The following is a 9,429-nucleotide window of genomic DNA, read 5'->3' as shown; positions in this document are numbered from 1 at the left end:
AAGCCACTGACCCTGACGTACAACAAGTACACGCCACTCAACTCCACCCGAACACAAATTCTCATTCAAAGTAGGGAAGGAGGAGTATATGAAGTGGCCCGAAAAGATTAACAGAAACCCAAAGCGGGGTAATCCTAAGAAATATTGCAAGTACCACTGCAGAACAGACCATGACACTGAGGACTACTACGACCTCAAGAACGAGATTGAGTTCCTCATGCACCGTGGTCTCCTTAAGGAGTATGTGGGAGGCGATGTTAGTGCCTCATCCTCACAGCAACAGTAGTTGCAACAATTGGCAGGAGTCATCGACGTCATTGCTGGGGGCTCGACCTCGGGTGGTGCCTCGGCCTTGGCCCAAAGGGCCTATGCCAGACAACTCAACATCCAGGGGTTGACTCCTATGAAGACGAAGTAGAACGAAGCCTTCACCTTCACAGATGTGGACCTGAAGGGGGTGTCAGTCCCCCATGGTGATGCATTGGTGGTGCCAATGACCATTGCCAACTTTTTGGTGAAGAGGATACTGGTCGACAATGGCTCATCAGTGGACATCCTATTCTACGAGGCCTTTAAGAAGATGAATCTTGGGCCAGAACGCCTTCAGTCAGCCGACATGCCACTTGTCTTCTCTGGGAGCATAGTTAGACCAGATGGAAAGATCACCCTACCCCTCACTGTAGGGACTAAGCCTCGATAGGTGATGAGGATGACAAAGTTCCTGGTTGTGAAGATCAGCTCCCCCTACAATGCCTCCTCCTACCACCTCATCGGGAAGTTTCCCACCAAGCACGTCATTAGAGTCATTCATGGGAACCAGCAAGCTGCCCGTTAGTGCTATGTTGTGGCACTGAAGGGAAAGAATAAGGAGGCTTTGTTGTTGGAAGGCCTTAACCTTCAGGATGAACTAGTGATCCGAGGCCAACCGGATGAGGACCTCATCTCGGTACCCCTAAGCGAGGACGAGTCCTAGAAAATTGTGTGTGTCAGGTCCAACCTTCCCCTAGAGAGTCTTTCCGAACTGGTTGAGCATGGACCTGAGCTCTAGGCCAGTTTGGTAGAAAAAGAGGAACTACTTGATGTTGGCTTCATCCAAGAGACCTCAACCGAGCCTAGGCTCTCGTAAATGATGATGGACCTTGGCCTACTTGGAAGCTATACATTGAGGGATCCTCCAACTCCAAAGGAAGCAGAGTAGGTCTCATACTCCTCACTCCACTCCAAAGGAAGTGGAGTATGCATTGAGATTTGACTTCTTGGCCTCTAATAATGAAGCTAAGTATGAGGCTCTGCTTGCTGGTCTACAATTTGCCAAAGATCTTGGCACCAAACACACCAAAATCTTCAGTGACTCCTTGTTGGTGGTGAACTAAGTGAACAGCGAGTACGAGGCCAGAGAACACAACATGGCCAAGTACTTGGCCAAGGTCCAGGAACTTGTCCACTACTTCCAACGCTTTGCCCTATTGCAAGTCCTATGATCCGAGAATATGAGGGTCGATGCCCTATCCAAATTAGCAAGCACTTTGGGTTCAGCCCTCGACTGCATTGTCCGTATTGAGAAGTTGGCATGGCCCAGCATCGAAGAAGTCCAGGTGCTCCCTGTATAAGCTGAGCCCTATTGGATGGACCTTATCATTGCTTACTTGTTGCATGACCAACTGCTCGCTGACAGGAATGAAGCCAGATGAGTCCGGCGGTAGGCAACCTGCTACACCTTGCTTGGTGGAAATTTATACAGAAGATCTTTTACCTTGCCCTACCTTGGATGCCTTCGTCAGGAGGAGGGCAAGTATGTGCTCCGAGAGATCCATGAAGGCATCTACGACAACCATATTGGAGAAGTGAGATCGCTGGCCCTTTTCCAAGTGTGGTATGGAGAGCCTTGTTGGATGGACCCAATTTGTGTCAACCAAGCTAATGCAGAAGTGCGATCAGTGCTAGAGACACTCCAACATCTCCCATCTGCTAGCCACAACTCTTTCAGCTCTTGTTGTCGCCATTGATTACTTCACCAAGTGGGTCAAAGCCGAGCGCCCTTGGCCACCATCATGACCAAGATGATACAGAACTTCTTCCAGAAGAACATTATCTGCCTTTTCGGCATCCCCACATATTGGTCACTAACAATGGGAAGCAATTTAACGACACAAGATTCAAAGAATAGTGTGCCAGCCTCGGCATTAAGTAGTAGCACACCTCGGTAGGTTACCCACAAACCAACGGACTAGCTGAGGTCACCAATAGGACAATTTTGGAATGACTAAAGACCAGATTTGGTAGAGCCAAAGGCCTCTAGGATGACAAACTATACGATGTCCTATGGGCCTACCGAATGACACCTCGGACCACCCTGGGAGAAACTCCATTCAACCTAACTTATGGCACTGAGGCCATCATACCAGCAGAGATGGTCCAGCCAACGCTTCAAACCAAGGCCTACAGTGAAGCCGAAAATGATGAACAACTTAGAAACAACCTAGATCTGTTGGAAGGAGTCCAAGAATAGGCTCAACTCATGGTTGTGGCCTATATGTAGAGGTTAGCCCACTATTATAACTCTCGGGTAAAGGAAAGACATTATAAAGAAGGAGGCCTTGTCCTTAGAAAAGTTATGGTGCCCAAGCCCGATGTAGGCAAGTTTGGCCCCAATTGGGAAAGTTCCTACAGAATCAAGTAGGTCGTTGGCCCTCACACATTTTGGCTCGAGTATCTGAATGGAAGACCGATCCCTTGGACTTGGAATTCAAAAATCTTTGGATGTATTATTAATGAATCTACTCCCTGATGGCTGAACAATGAATAAAGTGCAAAGTTCCTCCCCCTTGATTCCAATTTTAGTGTATAAGTTCTTATTTTGCATAACTTCCAGGACCCCTCGGCCGCGTGACCAGCCGAAGCACACAACCTTCTCCAAGGTTATACATTCAAACTGGACGATGATCTAGGCACACGGTTCCTTGTGAACCACTCACCTACTTGGCCTTCTCGCTAAGGCAAGGAACGATAGGGACCTCGGCTATAAGCATTGGCCAAGGACTTCAGCCCACCATGAACAAACATGCTAAAAATAAACTAAGTACTTCACTAAGTAGGAGGCGCACTGTAACCTCAGACAGGCATGGCTTTGTGGCCTCGACTGCCCGATGGCTCACACCCCAAACAATCTCATGGAAAGCCAAGCCAGGCCAGCTAAGGCAAGCTCCTTGCCCCAATCCCTTGGCGATATAAAGTAGCCTCAGCTCAGCTTCCTCAACAAGGATGAAGAACAGGTTGGAAAAAGTTAAGGCTTTCACCTCCCTTCACTTCTCGCTAAGGAAAGGAACCCCAACCCCTTAGCGGCATAGTTCAGCCTCATCCAACCAATTTTCGATGGGGGTGGAGAACAAGCCAAGAGAGCTAAAGGCCCTTGCCTCCCTTTCCTTCCCACTAAGGAAAGGGGCCCCGAGCCTCTCGGTGGCATAGCTCGGCCTTGGTTGAACTTCCTTAGCTTCCTAAGCGAGCATCTAAGTAATAAGCCACTTCAGTTAACTTCTTTGCTGCTTGTGACCTCTCAGAAGGGGGAATTGGCCCCCAAATGAAAAAGAAATGTAGACAATAAAGGCACAAGCTATGCAAAAAAGTATTTCATTGATTGTATTTTTTTCAACTTTACAAAATTCGGCCTTAGTTGGGGGAGGCCGAGACCCTTACAAAATGATTTAAATGAAAGAGAAAACAAAGAGCAGATGAAAGGGCAACTTATGTAGCATACTTGGTAGGAGTAGGAGACTCGACTGAAGAAGGGATGCCAACAGTAGGTGTTAGACAGTTTTGTATGCCTTTAGCTTCAATCGGAATGATGTACTTTATGAGTTTATTGCAAATGAATAAAAGTACATATTTGATTCATGTTCCCTTGGTATGTTTCTGTTTAATACCCTTAAACTGGACACTTAATGAGACTCGTGTTAGTTTAGAATGTTCACAGCTAGTAGGTCAGTCTGGGGAGACCTATCCTGACAAGGCTGACACTGTGGTGCCACCAAGTCGGTTGGGGTGGCCTGTCTCAGCTACCAGGGTGAGACCCTAGGCACATATAGTGTAGGATTAATTGAATCTATGAACTGGACTAGATTTTCAGTATTGCCCTGGACCTTGGAGATTGATGGGCAAAACTGGAAAGTTACACCCAACCCCTAGACTCGATTATGATATTGCACTAGGTGTCGGATTGGACTGTCTTTGATATATCAATTAGTGAGATCCTTAGCGGGGGTCAAAACCTGGGTATGTTGGGACAGTCTGAGAATTCATCTGAGTGGGTGATCATAGTGATAGGATCAACCCCTTTGTCGGACAAAGGTAATGATCGGAGATGCACTCTCACTGATGAAAACCAAGACTGCCGGCAGCCGATTTCAATCGTTGAGATTTGTTTTGCAAAATATATTTTATATGAGATATAAAAGTATATATATTATGGTTTCTAAAAGGTTTGCAAAAGGTTTTAATTCCCAGGATCCATATAAGCAGGGAGTGCAACATTGTTCTTTGCAGCCAAGGGAGAGGTCCTGTCTTGTCGGGCAGTGTATGATCATTATGGGTGATGTGTGGCTCATTGTGACACTAGCAAGTGCACTAGCCGTTCAAGTAATAAAGTAGTGAGTGAAGTATCGTTCCCACGAGGATTTAGGAAACAATTACCAATACTAAATTGAACATTTCTTATCTGATCAACAAATAAATCAAAACTCTAATGAAAGCTAAGAAATCCTAAATTAAAATCTATCTAAATCATTGGTCCAATTGCCTTCAATTCAGGTTAGAAGAGTAAGCAGTAAATGTCAATCTCAGAATTCAGCAATCTATCAATTTGGATCATTCGAATGAATCATGATTGAGCCTTGGTTTGGTGAAACCCCAAGGTCATGAACAGCCTCTCTCAAGTGCATGTTCATCCTATGCATGAGTGACGGTTCTTCTATCTCTAGCAAGAATCTAATCCTCATGCATGCATTTCTTCAAACACTTCTAAGGCATCAATTCAAATCTGAATTGATCACCAACTGAATTGTGCAAGTTATCTCTAACCTTGCACTCAATTCAGTTCTTGAATAGTAGATCTGAATTCCTAGAGTCTCTCTCAAGCACTCTAGGAATTCCAAGCTGTAGATTAATTCGCCCAATCTGAAAATTGTAGATCTGAATTCTCTTTCAAGCAATTCAGATCTTGCAATCTCAGATCTGAGAATTCAGATCTGAGTTTTGAAGGTTAGTTGGCCGAATTAATCTACAATCACACCCTTATTCAAGAAACTTCAAATACAATGCATGACCATTTGAATGAATCAAAAAGAATTAGATTGCTGAACTGAAATTTTACAAGCTGAAATACATCAAGGAAGAATGGAAACAAGGAGAAAGAAGAAAGAACATATAACTAAGAAACTGAATTCAAATCAAAAGAGAATGAAACTACAAATGATTTATTACAGAAGATCTTTGAATCACAAACTCTCAATTCGAACTCACCTTCTTCTTCTAGCTTGCTTGTCTTGAACTTCCTTCAGCCCTTCTTCTTCTTCTTCCTTGCGCCTAGCCTTCTTCTCTTCTCTTCTCTCAAGGTGGCCGAACCTCTAAGAGTGGGAGAGCTTTCCTCTCAAGCAATTGAACAACTTTCTCCCCTCCTAGAGGCCTCCTTATATAGTTTTTCAAGGGGGCTCTTGCCCCTTCTTGAAGCCTCTAGAATGGGGTGTATTACACCCCTCATGAACCTTCTAGAGTGCTCCCTCCTTCTCTTCAAGAAACTCCTAGAAGTTGCCGCCCCTAGCTCCCTTTGGGCTACAACTTAGCTTGCTTTTGAGCTCATGTGGGCTACACTCTAGGCTGTTATTTGGGCTAAAAATGGGCCTTCCTTGCTGGGCCGAATTCTCCTCATAGCTAGGCTTCTTCCCTTGGATTTTCCAAAGAGTTTCACTTGCTCTTCTTGGGCCGAATGAAATTCTCTTGCTCTCATGGCTGGGCCGGGCTGAACTTGATAAATTTTTGGGTTTTCTTTTCTTGCTTTTGCCTTCTTTTTGTTGATTTGGCTCCCCCTGAAATCTTTCTTGCAATCAAGCTAAAATACGGCAAAAATTTAATTAAACCATTATAAAATTTCATGCAAAAACCTCATAAAATATAGATAAATTGTAAGTTCATCAAATACCCCCACACTTAAGCTTTTGCTTGTCCTCAAGCAAAGACATCAGCCATAAACTTAACATTCCCCCCTTCTGTTCTCACCATTTACCTGGTGAACTTTTTAAGATAGAAATGCATTGAGTAGTCGGGGAACTTTTGTAAGTGCTTAACTCTTATTCTTGTAAATTACCATTTAAGATATGTATCAAATCCGAGGAAAGGAGAATATGAATTTCATCATAGTCTAGCCTTCACTCCTAATTCATATATAAATCAGCTCTTTAATTGTCAAGGTTAATAATCAAATTTCACTGAGTTTCACATCTGTAACTAAATCTCAATGAGAGTTCAACTTTAGAGTGCCCCTTTGAACCTCGATTGTCACCACAATTACTTATTTCTAAGGGTGAGTGCATTTTATGCTCCATCTCACCTTTTTTTTTTCTTTTTTTTCTTTTCGGTGTGAGTGCATTTTATGCTCCATCTCACACTTTTCTCTCTTTTTTTTTTTTTTTTTTTTTTTTTTTTTTTTTTCTTTTTTTTTTTTGGTGTGAGTGCATCTTATGCTCCATCTCACACTGGTCACTTGTTTGAGGTAGGTAAATAGGACTCATGTTCTAAGCTGCTAGTTTTACTATTCAGCTCAGAATAGCGGAGTCAATTTGGGCTTTTGTCCTTCTTTGCAATTATTGAACCTCAAGAATTAGCACTTCAGATGTGCACTAGCTCTCTTGACCATTAACAATGAAATCAAGGGCTTCCATACACATGAAGGAAGTTAGGGCTAGTCATGCTAAAAGGCATATTCAGCTCCCCTTTTCTCCTGCATAAATCAAATTGGGTCATTTACAAGAATAAAAACTTAACAAGTACATCAGTCTCCCTCAACTCATTGAATTCCTTCTTAAAAAAAATCATCAAATAAATAGTAATGAACTTGAGGGGTTCCAGTCTTTTTTTTTTTTTTTTTTTTGTGATGTCATTGCTTGCATATGTGTGTTGGGGTGCATGAGGTGCATGGTTTCAACCCCCATACCCTAGCCTCGGGCTCACTCCCCCACACTTGAGATGAACATTGTCCTCAATGTTCGTAGTGTTAGGGAGTCACACTTGCTAGAGCAAACTGGAGAAAAGAAAATGATGAACTGAGTCCTTAAAGAATTGGAATTTTGAGAAAAAGATCTTTATTTTACTAACTAATATTCTAAAAAGATAAATGACAAAAAGATTCCTTAACTTGTTCATGAGCAAGCATAAGAGATTATTGGTTATCTAGATAAACAGTGGATGGAGGGGGTACAGTACTGCCCATTAAATATGGTTTCAGGCGCTGACCATTTACTTTAAACGTGCCCTGAACTGGGTGGGTGAGTTCTATAGCCCCATGGGGAAAAACCTGTGAAATGGTAAAGGGTCCAGACCACCTGGATCTCAGCTTACCTGGAAACAAGCGGAGACGGGAATTATATAACAATACCTGTTGGCCCACATAAAAGTCCCGTCTCAGCAAGTTCTTATCATGCCAGTTTTTTATTCTTTCTTTATAAACTTTGGCATTCTCATAGGTGGTAAGTCTGAATTCATCCAATTCATTCAATTGCAACCGCCTTTTAGCCCCTGTGGCCTGAATGTCAAAATTTAAGAATTTAAGAGCCCAATAGGCCTTGTGTTCCAATTCAACTGGTAAATGGCATGCTTTACCAAAGACCAATCTGTAGGGGGACATGCCAATAGGTGTCTTAAATGCAGTTCTGTATGCCCATAATGCATCATCTAATTTGATGGACCAATCTTTTCTGGTGGATGCTACAGTCTTTTCCAGAATTCTTTTGAGTTCCCTGTTAGCCAACTCCACTTGGCCACTGGTTTGAGGGTGATAAGGGGTAGCTAATTTATGTGTAATTCCATATTTCTGCATTAACCTCTCAAATTGGCTATTGCAGAAGTGAGTTCCCCTATCACTAATTATAGCTTGCGGAGTGCCAAATCGGGAGAATAGCTTCTTTAGGAAGTGTACTACCCTTCTTGAGTCATTTGTGGGTAAAGCCATGGCTTCTACCCATTTGGATACATAGTCAACTGCAACGAGGATGTACTTATTCCCAAAAGAATTCGGGAAAGGTCCCATGAAATCTATACCCCAAACATCAAAGATTTCACAGATTAAAATATTGGAAAGGGGCATTTCATTCCGTCGGGAAATGTTTCCCGATCTTTGGCATTTGTCACATGTGGACACATACCGATGGGCATCTTTGAAGAGTGTGGGCCAATAAAAACCTGATTGCAAAACCTTGGCTGCCGTGCGACTAGCTCCAAAATGACCTCCTGCTTCTTTATCATGGCAAAATTGGAGTACCGACTCCATCTCCTCCTCGGGGACACATCTCCTTATGATCTGATCTGCACACAATTTATACAAAAAGGGTTCCTCCCACAGATAGTATTTTACATCAGAAAAGAATTTCTTTTTCTGTTGATATGAAAGGTTAGGAGGAAGGACTTGTGCAGCTAGATAATTAGCAAAATCAGCATACCAAGGATATGAGTATTTCTGTATTGAGTACAACTGCTCATCCGGAAATTCTTCTCGAATGTTGCTGGTTATCTCCTCTTTTGAGCTTACCGTGTCCAACCGGGAGAGATGGTCAGCAGCCAGGTTTGCAGCACCCTTCAGGTCTCTAATCTCAATGTCAAACTCTTGCAATAAAAGGATCCACCTGATCAGTCTTGGTTTTGAGTTTTGCTTGGTAAGCAAGTGCCTTAATGCCGAGTGATCTGTGTGGACAACAACCTTGGATAATATCAGATATGAACGAAACTTATCAAGTGCAAATATTACTGCTAACAGCTCCTTTTCTGTGGTGGTGTAATTGAGTTGGGGTCCAGTCAAGGTTCTGCTAGCATAGTAAATTGGCTGAAAATGTTTGTTCATTCTTTGTCCTAAAACAGCTCCTATAGAAAAATCACTCGCATCACACATCAATTCAAATGGGAGGGTCCAATCTGGTGCTATCATGATAGGTGCATGGATCAATTTGTCTTTCAAGATGTTGAAAGCATGAAGGCATTCAGTTGAAAATTCAAAAGGCACTTCTTTCTGAAGCAAGGTAGATAATGGCTTGGAAATTTTTGAGAAATCTTTAATAAACCTTCTATAGAATCCGACATGTCCTAAGAAACTTCTCAAAGAACGAATAGATGTTGGGGTTGGTAATTTTTCAATTGCCTCCACCTTGGCCTTGTCGACTTCTATACCTCTTT

This window comes from Nelumbo lutea, chromosome 1 (assembly GCF_056320005.1).
Source record: "Nelumbo lutea isolate HS-2025 chromosome 1, American lotus-T2T, whole genome shotgun sequence".
Lineage (NCBI taxonomy): Eukaryota > Viridiplantae > Streptophyta > Magnoliopsida > Proteales > Nelumbonaceae > Nelumbo > Nelumbo lutea.
Note: the sequence above shows the minus strand (reverse complement) of the source record.